The 14,931-nt window shown below is 40.7% G+C and overlaps 1 long non-coding RNA gene across 1 annotated transcript in view; it reads right to left on the bottom strand.

The window, feature by feature from the left end:
* LOC140912650 (uncharacterized) overlaps positions 1–13,928 on the bottom strand; it is a 56,101-nt gene extending 42,173 nt beyond the window's left edge. The window contains exons 1-2 of the long non-coding RNA XR_012159332.1: positions 12,682–13,928; positions 2,749–2,788 (exon numbers count right to left, since the gene is read on the bottom strand). This is a non-coding gene — a long non-coding RNA (uncharacterized LOC140912650). The remainder of the gene's footprint in view (positions 1–2,748; positions 2,789–12,681) is intronic.
* Between the last annotated feature and the right edge of the window lie 1,003 nt (positions 13,929–14,931).

The raw sequence follows: 14,931 nt of genomic DNA, 5'->3' as shown, positions 1-14,931 counted from the left end.
TGTTCATTATCCACTCACCCATTAAGTGAAGGTTAGTCACATCTCCCAAGAGCCGTGCACACCATGCTTTTGCTCCCTTGTTTATGAAAAAAACGTTTGCTAAATATGTCAGGTGCCTCTGAAGCCCTTTAGGAAAAATTGGGGTCATATTGTATGTGACTAGAACATTTTAAACAACCTGGAACATGATAGCTATCAATTAGGAGAAATGACAGGCTTGGTAAGAAATGCTCTGCTTTCATATACTGTCACATAAGGATTTGCTCTTAAAGTCGCCTTTTATTGGTTTAGTAGCAGGAAATTCTTCCACACAAACACAGCATCAATAGTAACTGGAACTAACTTAAAGTGACAGGTTTCAGAGTAGCAGCTGTGTTAGTCTGTATCCGCAAAAAGAAAAGGAGTACTTGTGGCACCTTAGAGACTAACAAATTTATTTGAGCATAAGCTTTCGTGAGCTACAGCTCACTTCATCGGATGCAGTGAGCTGTAGCTCACGAAAGCTTATGCTCAAATAAATTTGCTAGTCTCTAAGGTATCACAGGTACTCCTTTTCTTTTAACTTAAAGTGGTAACTCTTAACAGTATGATGATCCATTTTTGTTCGTGTAACTGTGCAGAAAAAACACTGACTGTCACACACACACAAAGGGAGAAGTAACTCTTGCCCAAATCACTGCCTTCATGAGAGAGATTCATGTAACAGACTGAAAAGTCAGAGGCTGTAAGTAGCTGACCATATAGTCACTTATCTGCCAAGAACTATGGATAAGAAAGAAAAAAAAACAATTGAGGGATTTGAATCAAGGGAAATCAACTGGATGGTTTATCAGTATAAAAAATTAAAATCTAAAATATGGCAGCATTGGCAAACATAAGTACATAAAACATTTAACTACATCAGAAGCAGGAAGCCTTCTAAACAACCAGTGGGGCCACTGGACGATCGAGGTGCTAAAGGAGCACTCAAGGACGATAAAGCCATTGTGAAGAAACTAAATGAATTCTTTGTATCGGTCTTCATGGCTGAGGATGTGAGGGAGATTCCCAAACCTGAGCCATTCTTTTTAGGTGACAGATCTAAAGAATTGTCCCAGATTGAGGTGTCATTAGAGAAGGTTTTGGAACAAATTGATAAATTAAACAGCAATAAGTCACCAGGACCAGATGGTGTTCACCCAAGAGTTCTGAAGGAACTCAAATGTGAAATTGCAGAACTACTAACTGTAGTCTGTAACCTATCATTTAAATCAGCTTCTACAGTAGATGACTGGAGGATAGCTAATGTGACACCAATTTTTAAAAAGGGCTCCAGAGGTGATCCCGACAATTACAGGCCTGTAAGCCTGACTTCAGTACCGGGCAAACTGGTTGAAACTATAATAAAGAACAATATTGTCAGACATATAGATGAACATAATTTGTTGGGGAAGAATCAACATGGTTTTTGTAAAGGGAAATCATGCCTCACAAATCTACTAGAATTCTTTGAGGGGGTCAACAAGCATGTGAACCAAGGGGATCCAATGGATATAGTGTACTTAGATTTTCAGAAAGCCTTTGACAGGGTCCCTCACCAAAGGCTCTTATGCAAAGTAAGCTGCCATGGGATAAGAGGGAAGGTGCTCTCACGGATTGGTAACTGGTTAAAAGATAGGAAACAAAGGGTAGGTATAAATGATCAGTTTTCAGAATGGGGAGAGGTAAATAGTGATGTCCCCCATGGGTCTGTTCTGGGACCAGTCCTATTCAACATATTCATAAATGATCTGGGAAAAGGGGTAAACCGTGAGGTGGCAAAATTTGTAAAATTTTGTAAAATTTTGTAAAATCTTCAGTAAAAAATTACTGAAGATAGCTAAGGGCCAGACAGACTGCGAAGAGCTACAAAAGATTCTCTCAAAACTGGGTGACTGGGCAACAAAATGTCAATTCAATGTTGACAAATGCAAAGTAATGCACATTGGAAAGCATAATCCCAACTATACATATAAAATGCTGGGGTCTACATTAGCTGTTACCACACTAGAAAGAGATCTTGGAGTCATTGTGGATAGTTCATAGTGGATAGTCATAGTGGATAGTGGATAGTTGAAAACTTCCACTCAATGTGCAGCGGCAGTCAAGAAAGCAAACAGAATGCTGGGAATAATTAAGAAAGGGATAGATAGTAGGACAGAAAATATCATGTTGCCTCTATATAAATCCATGGTATGCCCACATCTTAAGTAATGTGTGCATATGAGGTTGCCCCATCTCAAAAAAGATATTTTGGAATTGGAAAAGGTTCAGAAAAGGGCAACAAAAATGATTAGGGGTATGGAATGGCTTCCGTATGAGGAGAGATTAATAAGATTGGGACTTTTCAGCTTGGAAAAGAGAGGGCTAAGGGGAAACATGATTGAGGTCTATAAAATCATGACTGGTGTAGAGAAAGTAGATAAGGAAGTGTTGCTTACTACTTCTCATAACACAAGAACTAGGGGTCACCAAATGAAATTAATAGGCAGCAGGTTTAAAACAAAAGGAAGGATTTCTTCAGACAACGCACAATCACCCTGTGGAACTCCTTGCCAGAGGATGTTGTGAAGGCCAAGACCATAACAGGGTTCAAAAAAGAACTAGATAAATTAATGGAGGATAGGTCCATCAATGGCTATTAGCCAGGATGGGCAGGAATGGTATCCCTAGCTTCTGTTTGCCAGAAACTGGGAATGAGTGACAGGGGATGGATCACTTGATGATTACCTGTTCTGTTCATTCCCTCTGGGTCACCTGGCACTGGCCACTGTTGGAAGACAGGATACTGGGTTAGATGGGCCTTTGATCTGACCCAGTAGGGCCATTCTTCTATTCTTATGTAATTGATTTTGATAGGTTTTTAGTGTATTGAAATACAGTGTAATGTTATGCTGCAGAGATAGGAAAAATTTCAGTTAATTTTTTCACTTGTCTTTCTTCATAATGTGGTGCACCAAGCAACTAATTTACATATTTTTCCTTGCAGTTCCACCTGTGACGTGACACTCCATATTAATTATAGAAATATGTCTATGATATGAATAGGGCATAACTAAGATAGATATTATACAAGATGACTCATGTAAGGTATAATTGGAAAGGTTATGATTTACTGAATGTGATTATCCAATTTGTATGCATGTATCATTTCTGTATCTGGGTGTAGGAATATTGACTATGTAACAATTACAACCGTGGTTATACTTGGAGACGCCCACCAGAGAGTAAGCAATCACCCTTGATGGACCATTAGGAAAAGACAATGAGTCTTTAAAGATGTGGATCTCCCATCTTCTGGGAGTTCCTTCCTGTGGACATGGCAAATAAACCTGGTTTCAGAGTTGCTTTGACACTGCTAGGTCACTGGATAATGTCACCTGGTACAGAGTACCACCTTGGACACTGCTGGTACTTTTCCACTGAAGACAAAGGCTTCCCGCCTTATGTAAATTCTATTTAAGGCAGGGGAGTAAGACAAATAGGACTTTTCTCCATTGCCTTCCTACCCAAGAAGAAAGACTGCTGAAAGTATCTGAAGAGACAAAGGAACTGAGCTGAGGGCAAGGCAATGGCTGAGTCCAGGCTGAGACAAGGGGTCCAATCTGTAAAGAGAAATAACTGGAACTCTAAGCTACAGAATCTCTGCCACTTGCCTAAAACAACATTTAGGGTTAAAAATTACATTTTGTAACCTTTCAGAGTGGTAGCCATGTTAGTCTGTATCAGCAAAAAGAACGAGGAGTACTTGTGGCACCTTAGAGACGAACACATTTATTTGGGCATATTTTGTAACCTGTGTCTTGAGTGTATTAAGCTTCGTTTGCGTGTTTGGTTTTATTTGCTCAGTAATTGCCTTGTTCTGTTTGCTATCCCTTATAGTCACTTAAAATTTACCTTTTGTAGTTAATAAACTTATTTCTTGTTTATAACATAACCCAGTTTGTGCAATTCATATCGGGGGGCGGGGGCAAGAAGCTGTGCATATCTCTCTCCACATTGAGGGAGGGGGCGATTTTTATGAGCTTACACTGTACATATTTCTCTCTACAGCGCAAGACAATATTATTTTGGGTTTACACCCCAAAAGGGATGTGCATGTGAGTGCTGGATATAATCCCTGAGCTGCGTCTTCCCACACAGAGCTGGCTGCATTCTGTGTCTCTAGCTTGGTGTGGCCTTACCTGTGTCTGTGTCAGAGAAGGCTTGAGAGCCTGGCACAGCAAGAACAGGGTAAGGAAATCCAGGCTTGTGGAAAGGGTGGGCTCAGTGGGACTCCAGCACATCAAGTGGCATCCCGGACATGGGGTCCAACCCATCACACCACTGACAATCAGGGCTGGCCTTACCATGAGGTGAACTGGGGTGGCCACCTCAGGTGCCAGATTGGGAGGAGGTGAGGCACCACTAGGACCCAGAGTTTCAAAGTTTTGGCCCAAGCGAGGGGGCATGGGGGCGTCATTTGAGCTCCCTGCCTCAGGTGCCAAAATGTTGTGGGCCGGCCCTGTCGACAATAATACCATTCGTAAGGAATGTGGAAGTGAAGCATTTGGAAGATGCTTTTTTGCATTGCCAGATTTCAGGCTTTTGTACAAAACCCTTAACTGTAGTCTTTTTTCTAAAAAAGTATCAACAAGAACAAAAGGAGAAATGTACTCTTGGAACAGTGAAAAGGGTGCCCTCGAAGGAGATGCGGAAAGTGCTGCTCTCCTGACTACGTCAAATAATTTTTAGTTTCAGATACATTTGAAGTCACTAGGTAATGGCACTTTCGAAGTTCCATGCACTATTCGTGTATCTTCAGACGTGCATGAGCTTGACGAGGCAGAGCGCTCTCTTGAAGTGACACATAAGGCCCTTCAGCAATGTCCTGCTGTTCAGTCAAGAACACTGACGGTCACAGGTAAGCAAAATGCTTTAGAGTATGTGAAGCAGTTGGTTTAGCTTCTGCAAGTGCAGTAGGTTTCCTGTTGACAGGTTCATAGCTGGCATTACAATAAAACATTTATCAAAATGAATATTGAGTCTCGCTCCACACAGCAAATCCGCATGGTGGGAAATTCAGGCAGCAATTTATTTTTTTGCTTCATGGTATTGAGGCTGGGTGTTTTTTTCTGAGGGTAAGAGCCATTTGCTCTGTCCCCGGCTTCCTTTCCTGGGTGACCTCTGGGCTTTAGTTATCCTGATCTGAACACATAGCATTGCTGGTGGTAAGATAATAGGTCCTGCCTATGTGGCTATGTTGTTATATCAGTACTGAATTCCCTGGTATCTAGTCATTCTCCTTGTTCCCCGCCTCCCCCGTATAAGATGTTAAAGTCACAAAGTGCTTCCCTAGTTTGCATTTGAAATTCCTAGAAACATGGATACTTGAGAATGACAGGTCCTTTTAAATATCGTGTACGTCTTGCAATGGACAACTCAAAGGGTACACTTGAGATGGACATAAAGTCTAAAGGAATTACAGATGGTGGGAAGTATGCCTGGCTAGTATACTGGCCTGCCACCTTAAAGAGGGCATGGTCTGTGAATTGGTGGCATGTTTAACCTCTGAAAAAACCCAAATCACTAGCATATATGTTGTCATTAGCAAATGATGGCTGGTGACACTCCTTTTGCTACTTCTCAGAGATGCAGCGATATGAATTTCACAACACATCCCCCTATCCTGACCTGGGTCTTGATCTTACATGACTGAAGTCAATGGAAGCTTGACTATTGATTTCAATGGGCACAGGTTCAGCTGGTGGTCAGAACACACATGTGGCAGCTCCCTTTTGTTATGTAAGTTAGGGCACAATTCAACCCTTACTCTGTGGTAACAGTGCCTCTAATTTGGTAGATGTGTGCATGAACCCTATTTTTTCATACATTTTTGTACAACTTAATGCTTATGAGCAAGAAGAATTAGCAGCAATGGCTTGAAGCAGACTGGTGTAGGTAGGTTCCCACTCCAGCTTTGCCAATGGACCTCACTACTGACTGGTAGCATCCCTGCAGTCCCAATTCCTTATTTTTCCTTGAGGGGAGATACACAGTTTTATTTGAACATGGTAAATGTACACACACACATATATATATTTTGCATCAGATATAATTCAGCATATGACAGAACTTAAAGATGAATATACTACACAATAGTTGGTGGAACAGTGTCAATAAGATAGTATTCGATAACATTCAGATCTAGTATTTTATTACCTGATAATATTCAGGTGGAAACTCCTACATATATTTGCTCTTCCATTTAATAATACAGAATTTGACATTTAAATTTGTTATTTTAAACTTTGACTACTGTGGCCCCTTTAACTGGAATAAGATCTACATCTACCAACTCTCATTCAGAACCAGAGACTACTGTATATTGGGCTTAGATTTCACAGAAGTTTTCTACTGTGTCAAAGACAACATGTACAAGTTTGAGTTGCTTAAGGTAGATATTGATGTCACGGCATCACATATTCAATGTTGGAATGGCAGGAGTTACATGTAGATTCAGAATTACCCTGTCACCCAGTCACTGACATTGCATTCTTGATGCCAAGCTCTGAATCAGTTAATTGATCTTTTGTTTCTGCTTCTGAAATTAGGATATTAGGTCTAGAATTGAGAAGATAGTCAAGCTTTCTCAAACGGATTGACTGCTTAGCAGAACAGGTGTGTAAGGGTGCCACTTCAGTGTATCAATGAAGCAAACTTCTGCCCAAAGTTAGAGGTATGTAATATTTGCTTTCTGTTCAGAGCCATAGGTGAGTAGTAGAGCCTTGTAGTATAAAAAACTGCATCTCTTTGTAGGTACTGCATATGGATGTTTCAAACGCATATTGCAAAGTGCACGCTCACAGTCTATTTTCCATGCTAGCTTTCAGATCTGTAGGTTGTGATTTGTGATTCAGAGCATAATCTTGGGAGTATTTTGTTCTAAATAAAAGTATATAGTATTGATAGACATTCAAAGGAATACTTACTGGTGGGAGGCAGTTTGATTTTTCCTGAACAGACATCAGAAAATATCTCATTTACAAATACATATAGAATACATCAGTGAGAAACTAAAATTTGACCTTTGTTACATTTACTTTGTGATTTTGATTTTTTTAAGTTCATTATTTGATGTACCTGAGGACAGCATTTCATTTGGCACAATGTAAAATGTTTTACTTTTGAGTGAAACTATGAAACTTGGGAAAATGCATCAGCCCTTATAAAACCTCAACAGTTGTCATTTTAAGAGATGCCCCAGCATAAGAGCTGATAGCGTGCGGTTTCTGGCAGGAGAGATGCAGCACTTTATAGGACTGAGACATATATTGTTCATCACATTTTAAAAAGTGTGCAAATCTGATTGTTTTCCTTTCTAAACTGTGCCAGTGTTGGATCCAGTGCTGTGTTCCACAGATGTGCCAAGACCAGATGAGCATCTAACTTTGACTTGCACAGTTAATTCTTTCTTCCCTGAAACAATTGATTTGGTTTGGTATAAAGATGAACAAGTGCCAGAGAAACCCTTAATTAGTGATGTGACTAAGGGACCAGAGGGGCTTTTCGTTTGCACCAGTACATTAACATTTTGTCCTAAAGTTGAGGAACTTGGAAATAAATTCATATGCGAAGCTAAATTTAAAGGCTCACACCAGTATAGAGAATGTGCTTGGATGCTGAAAAATTTGAGTGACTTAAAATCTCAAAGCGTTATTTATTTTCTTTTAGTAGAATGAAAACTTGGTAACTGTCCCCACTCAAACCCTTTATGCATAATAATCCTAACCCCCCAACTGCCCACTTCATTTCAAGTGCCTACCTTCAATGTGTGTTACCCCTTCCACTTAACAGTCTGTCCCAACTTGTATTTAGCTCACAGGAAGGGAAGAACAGTATGAGGTCATCCTGCCTCCTGAAACAAAGTAATTGAACTTTGGAAGATATAAGCAAGGAGAGAAGCCACCATTGGTATCCATCACTAGCCAGACACAGGGGCATAGAACTCTTATGAGCTGAGACAGATAGGTCCTTCAATGACAGAGTGGGAGCTGAAGTCTCTGGAACCGAATATAAGTGAGAAACATGCAGGAGAGAAGCTTGGCCTGGGTTTTACTTTTGAAAGAATACATGCAAAAGTTTACTGATCTATAAAGACAGGGGGGCTGAAACTGAAGTGATAAGCAACTGAATCAACTGATTGTATATAATATTACTGTATTATACAAATATATAGAGTGAGGTCATTTCTGAAAGCTAATGACAAACTGGTGATTAATATCATTGTGAAATGTATGTATTAACACTTTATAAGGAGTTATGGATGCTCATTGATATTAGGCCATATGGTCTGCCCAGACAGGAGGGAATGTCACAGATGTCTTCTGTGTAAATTAAGCATAGTGGAATCAGGAACAATGGAAGTCTAATTTACATAGAAATCATTCAGAATGATGCATTTGTAGAACTTTTTCTTATTGCCTTTTGTGTCCTTTGCTCGGCATAACTCATTTTGTGCCTTAGCCTTTCAAATTTTTTACCTACATGCTTGTGCTATTCTTTTGTCCTTATTTCTAGCAATTTGTCCATGTTCAACTTTTGTAGGATTCCTTTTTGATTTTCAGGTCATTAAAGATCTGATGGAGCCATATTGGCCTCTTACTATTCTTCCTATCTTTCCTTCACATTGGGATAGTTTGCTGTTGTGCCTTTAATATTGTCTCTTTGAGAAACTGCAGCTCTTCTGAACAACTATTTCCCTCAGATTTTCTTCCCACAGGACCGGTTCTCTGAGTTTGTTAAAATCTGCTTTTTAAAGTCCATTGTCCTTAATTTGCTGCTTTCACTCCTTCTTTTCCTGAGAATCATGAAATCTATTATGTCATGATTAGTCTCCCTAAAATTGACTTCAGTTGTCAGATTCTCAACTAATTCATCTCTGTTAGCTGGAATCAAGTCTAAAATGCTGTTTCCTCTGGTTACTTCCTCCACCTTCTGAAATAAAGATGTTGTCCCCAATACATCCCAAGAATTTATTAGACATTTTATGTTTTGCTGTATTACTTTTCCAACAGATGTCTGGGTAGTTAGAGTCTCCCATTACTACCAGGTCTTGGGTTTTAGATACTTCTGTTATTTGTTCTAGAAATGCCTCATCCACCTCCTCTTTCTGATTTGGTACTTTATAGTAGACCTCCACCATGATGTCACCCCTAGTTTAGTCTTCGAAAAGCTATACTTGAAGAAGAGCTCTATGTAGCTCAAAAGCATGTCTCTTTCTCTTACAGAAATTGGTCTAATAAAGATATTACCTCACCGATCTTGTCTCTCTAATATCCTGGGACCAACATGGCTACAACAATACTGCAAGTAACATAGTGGAAAGTCTCTACTTTTACTTCTATGCTCTTTTACTTCCTAATCATTTTCCTTTTGCCTTATTTGTTGTTTTATTTGCAGTATTTACTCCAGAAGCCTCAAAAATTGTATGTGAGCCCAGTATCTCTGTGAGTGGGAGGCTGTCACATTATCTTGCCAGGTGACAAATTACTATCCAGCACAGTGTCAGGTGTGCTGGATGAGAGTTGTTGAAGAGCTCACCGAGGCTGCAATTAAAACCTCAGCTTGATACAGCAACAAATCTGTACCACAGAGAAAGCCAAGTGACATTTACAGTTGAACCTGAGGACCATGCATTAGAGTTCACTATTGAAGTCATCCATTGCAACCAAACTATAAGAAATGCTTGTCCCCTAAAATTTAAAAGGTGACTGGTTTTGTGCAAGGCACTTCTGCTCTCTCCATTTTTCTGTTTCACATTACAAGGGCATGGCTCAGACCTAGAATGGAAGTTGATGCTGTTTGGGACCAGCATTAACTCTCATATGGATATTTGATCAGTGACTCTGGTGGGGAAATTCTGTTGAGCATAGCTTCACCCTGGCTATTCCAACCATAGTACAACTCCTCCTATTCTACAGAGCCCACCCCTAACAAACATGGGGTGTTGTGTGGGCTGAGGATAAGGAGTGAGCTTGCAGTAGAACTGCTGTTCCTGTCCTCTTCATCATCCAGTCTGGTTCCGCAAGGTTCTGCTCCCTTCCCCTTGTATGTAGAGTGGAGTAGGTATGTAGAGTATCTCAAACATGTAAAGCTTAAATTCAAAAATTTGTCCCAGTGTCAAAAGCCAGAGATTTCTTGCAAGCAACCCTACAATAGCAAACCAGTGTGTGCAAGGGAGGAAAAATATTCAGCAGAGAAAGATTTAGACTAAAAATTTCAAAGCTGCCAAGGGATTTGTATATCTGATTACCATTAACTCTAATGGGAACTAGGTATCCAAATCCCTCAGCTTAACTTCAAGCTTTCAAGAGCCTCTTAGGAACAACAAAGAGAAAAGAAACACACTTAGAAGCTATGGAACATTACCCTATCCATATCTTTTAGAAGAATAAAAGTATGAATATCTCAGTGAGAGCTGTACCAAAAAGATCAGAGGGAATTATTCTTTAGTAAAGCTTGGTAGTTAAAAATTATTTATATGTTTATAATGCACAAGTATAAAAGGGAGTCTGGGAAGTTATCCCTTGTGCAATGTGTTTTAAGCCAAGAAGAGCAAAATCTCTCTTTTCATTAACAACTTCTTCATTAGCACTGAATCTTTGCTTTCCAGCTTCCTGCATATCAGACTCTGTAGCTACTTTTTTATTTGATATAAAATTCTTTCACACTCCTCTTTATATGTCTATCATGAGCACATACTACAGCATACCTAGTACCTTCCTTGAAGTTTAACTTTGTTTTTATAGATTTAAACATATTTATTTATTTCCACACTTTTTGCAGGTTTTCCAAGAATTACAAGCATTGTTCTTAGTCCAAATGATGCGGAGTATGGAAAACGCTTTCCCTTACTTGCAAAATCATGGACTTCTATCCCAAAGATATTCAGGTCCATTGGTTTCAGGAAGATGGTAAAATCAAAAAGGGTTCATCAGTACAAGAGCCAAAGCAGGATACAAGGGGCTTTTTCTATATGTCTTCTAATCTTCAACTAATAGCCTCTGTTCTAGATTATGGCAGAAAGATTGGTTTAATGGTGCTGCACAAGACTCTGACAAAGCCCATTACAAAAAACGTGTACCTAAAACTCCCAGGTATGTATAACAAATGTATGGGTTGTTTTACTTTTAGGCATGATAGGGCAATATTTGAACTTGAGAAAAAGAAGTATTTTTGTTTTATGGATAGCGGGCTGGATCCCCTAAGTGTGGTGCAGGAGGGTGTACATTATGCCTCCCAGCTACAGAGACTGACCCCAGAGAAGGGCAAACAATGTTACTAGCCACTGCTCTCCGCATTTATATTGTGCTGGAACAACTTTAGGCTTCAGTCAGGACTATATGGAAATTCCATAGGGGGAGTCTGATGAAAAGATCTAGGGCCAGATTTACAAAGATATTTAGGTGCGTAAAGATTGAAGATAGGTGTTTTTGTAAACCCTACTATGCACTGATGTTATGTCAGTGTCAAACCAATTGATTTTCAATGGCAGTCGAGTGCCTATCCTGCTTAGGTGTATTTGTAAATCCCTCTATGCATTTATCTGCATCTTTAGGCACCTGAAGTCCTTTGTAAAGCTGTCCCCTTGACTGTATCCCACTGCTGACTACTTTTGGTGTAGCAACAGAGCTCTCCCTTCTTACAAATGCTCATGATGTTTTCAGAATATTTTGGAGTATAATGTAGCCAGTTACAATTTCTAGCCCCAGGTAACAGGACTTTGAAGTGAAATTGAACAGTTTTACCTTTTATATTTATTTATTATATTTATGCTGTTGAAGAAACACTCTAAGAGTTATAGAAATTAATTTAAACAAAGATATCTTTCAGGCACCATATACATAAGCACAATGTACTAACTAGGACAGTTCTAACAGTGGAATGCTCACATGTAGACAGGGTCTCAGTTTTCCTGTAACAGTCATAGGTAAATTTCCAACAAGATTTTGCCTATTCCCTATGGTTTCTAGTTTCCTACTGCAAATTCTACAGACTTCAGACAATTACTGTAAATTGAATCTATCTAACATTAACACAGTCTTCAATGTTACTCCTACAGAGTAGATAAATACATTAACAGGGTTTTATTTTTGTGACCCTCCCTATCAAAATAACTATCACTTCAGAGAAACAATTTTCTGGACAATTCACTGACCTCTCCCTATTCCCTTATCGATCTACAGTCCACCTGGGAAATATGCTAACCTTACCCCTACTCCCCAGGCTGGTTCTCTCCTTTTCTTTACCAGACACCCACTATCTTCCCTTTACTGCCAATCCCTACCCTTTTGCCTTTCAATTTGTCTTCCCACTCAGCCTGTCTTCCAAGCTACTTGTTTTCAACCCAACAGCAGAGTTACTGACATCTCCACCCCAAAAAACACCTTCCAGGGCTAATTCTCCAAATCAGCAAAGGGGTATTGAGAGTAGTAGCCACCCACATCCTACCCCAGTGTTGTGTGTGCATTCCAGTAGCTTTTGGGGTTAAAAATTTAATTATCTTAAATGAACAGGATCTCAAACAAAAGACATTGTTCAATTTATTTACATATCTGTGAGATTATTTACCAGCTTCTCAGGGCAAAGAAAAAAACCATACAAAAAGAGTTAAATACTCACAAGCTGGAAAGGTGAGGAGTTACAGCCTGTAGTTGCTGAAGACAAAATTGCTCTTTTAGGGGCACAGCTGGCTCACTCTCCCAGATTAAAAAGGCCAGCGATCAAGAGAGCATGCTCAGAAAGGCTCCCAAGACAAGGGAAGGGTCACATTGGTCACTAGGCAGTTAGAAAGCAGGGAGATTTCAGGATAAAGGGGCTAAGCACCTTGCCCCCTCCAAGGCAAGTCCATTTCCATGTAAATAAAAAAATATTTCTGCTCAGAAGTACATTACGTAGCCCTCAGTGTCCTCCACTATATCATGGATCGCAGACTGCTGCTGCTATAGCCCTGGGAGCCAATGGTACCATGGAAACCAGGGCAGCCATGTTGCCATGGCTGGCAGACTGAGAGAGGAGAATTTTGTGCAGCTGGTGCCAAGTCTGTGGGATTTGGCCAAGGGTTTCCCAAATGCTCAGTCTACACGTGTCTCTGCAGCAGGCCCTATCCCCGCCAAACCATTTTAGGAAAATGTATTCTGTGCTTACTAGAAAATTTCTTTTGAGTGCTCAGGTCCATAGATCCATTACAATGGGTATTTCAGCCTGCTTGGGGGCAGAACCACCACCTGTCAGGCATTGGAACTGTCCCTTCAAGTGGACTAGCTTCCCAGACAGGAAGGTTGGGGTGGGGTGCTGCAGAAGCCCATGTTCTGTTAGGGGCAGTTGGAGTGGAGAGGATCTCTTTCAAACAACTTGGTCCCAGAGTGATTTCTGAACACCACACAGGGGAATGTCCCACCCCCTACAGCTCACTTCAGATTTTTCTGCCTCCTCAGTGGTTGGCAGCTAAGCCAGACCTCCCTGCTGCAGAACTTTGCTGGGGAAAATTCCAGACTTTATTTCAAATTTCTGACTAATACTTCAGCTCAAAAATGTGTCCATGTAATTCCCAGGCATGTCCCAGGGCTGCATTTGATTTCTGGGGTGACTTTCTCCTTCAGCTCTGTTTCTCCTTCTGAGATGTTTGCAGCAGTTGCTGCCCCATCAGGCTTCAGGGAGAGAGCTAGGCTGACAAAAACAGGTGAAAGGAATGGTCTGTGTCCCTTGCTTCCCATATCCAGTGTCCCACTGGGAGCTCATCTGGCTTTGTGGGAAGAGTGCAGTTTTCCTCTGAGCCCAGTCTGGTGGTGGGGTCCCCCGGCCCTCCTCTCCCACTCCAGAAAGGCACTAGGCAGGACTGGAGAGGTCAGCTCTGACGGGATGCAGGATACAGGCTACAGCCCAGGGCAGGGCAGGATCACCTAGACCCCCCTATCCTTGGCAGAAAAGGAGACAGGTAGGAAACATAGAGCCCTCAAAGAGTTAGCGTCTATGGGTAAGTGCAGATATTTTAATCTGTTGACTGAACTCAGTATTAATAGGTGTGTCAGAAGACAAACAGGAAACAGAGTAAAGAGAGACTGGAAATGCTTTGCCTTGGGAAATTCTTCCAAGTCCGTCATTGCAGACTCACATGTGTGACAGTTCTTTAAAGCTTTATTGTGTTTCTGCCTCTGAGTGGTTTGTAAATGTCACGGTAAACCCGAGCTGCATGTAGCATACAGCAACTCATAAACCCCCAGAACTGCTAAGAGATGGTGATATCTAGACACTCTCAAGAATGTCTTCTGCTCTTTTAATAGCACAGCTTGGGCAAGGGTGTATAGGTTTGTATCAGGTATCTTTCTCCTGTTGCTAACATCAAAAATAGTACACAGAGTCATTTGTTACAGACAGTGAACAAAACACCCACCAGACATTTTGAACACACTTCACATAATCTTGTAGGACCTAAATCCTGAAATATTTTCCTAGTTTTTCTTCAGGCAAAGTTCTCATTGATCTCAGCAGGAGCTTCGCTTGAGTAATGACTGCAGGACTGGCCCCTCCATCTTCTCTGTCTTTGGGTTAACTCCTTCCCACCACTGACTTCAATGAGACTATATGTTTGTGTGAAGTTAGACAGGTGAGGCCCTTTGGGTCTGATCGAAAGCCCACTGAAGTCAATGAGAGTTTTTCTATTGACCTCCATTGGCTTTGTATCAGGCCTGTTATGCTTCTGTATACTGTGGACATGGCCTTTTACACTTCTCAGATTGGGGCAGTTATATCTGACTGAATGTAAGCCAGTGTGTGAGGTCAAAATGCAGAGAGTACCACTAATCAGTTCTGATCTCACAAATTTGAGAGGAAACACAAGTGTGGCACTGCAAGAGAGGAGGGGGTGAGGAA

Source organism: Lepidochelys kempii, chromosome 6, assembly GCF_965140285.1.
Source record: "Lepidochelys kempii isolate rLepKem1 chromosome 6, rLepKem1.hap1, whole genome shotgun sequence".
Lineage (NCBI taxonomy): Eukaryota > Metazoa > Chordata > Testudines > Cheloniidae > Lepidochelys > Lepidochelys kempii.
Note: the sequence above shows the minus strand (reverse complement) of the source record. Positions and strands in the feature narration are given on the sequence as shown.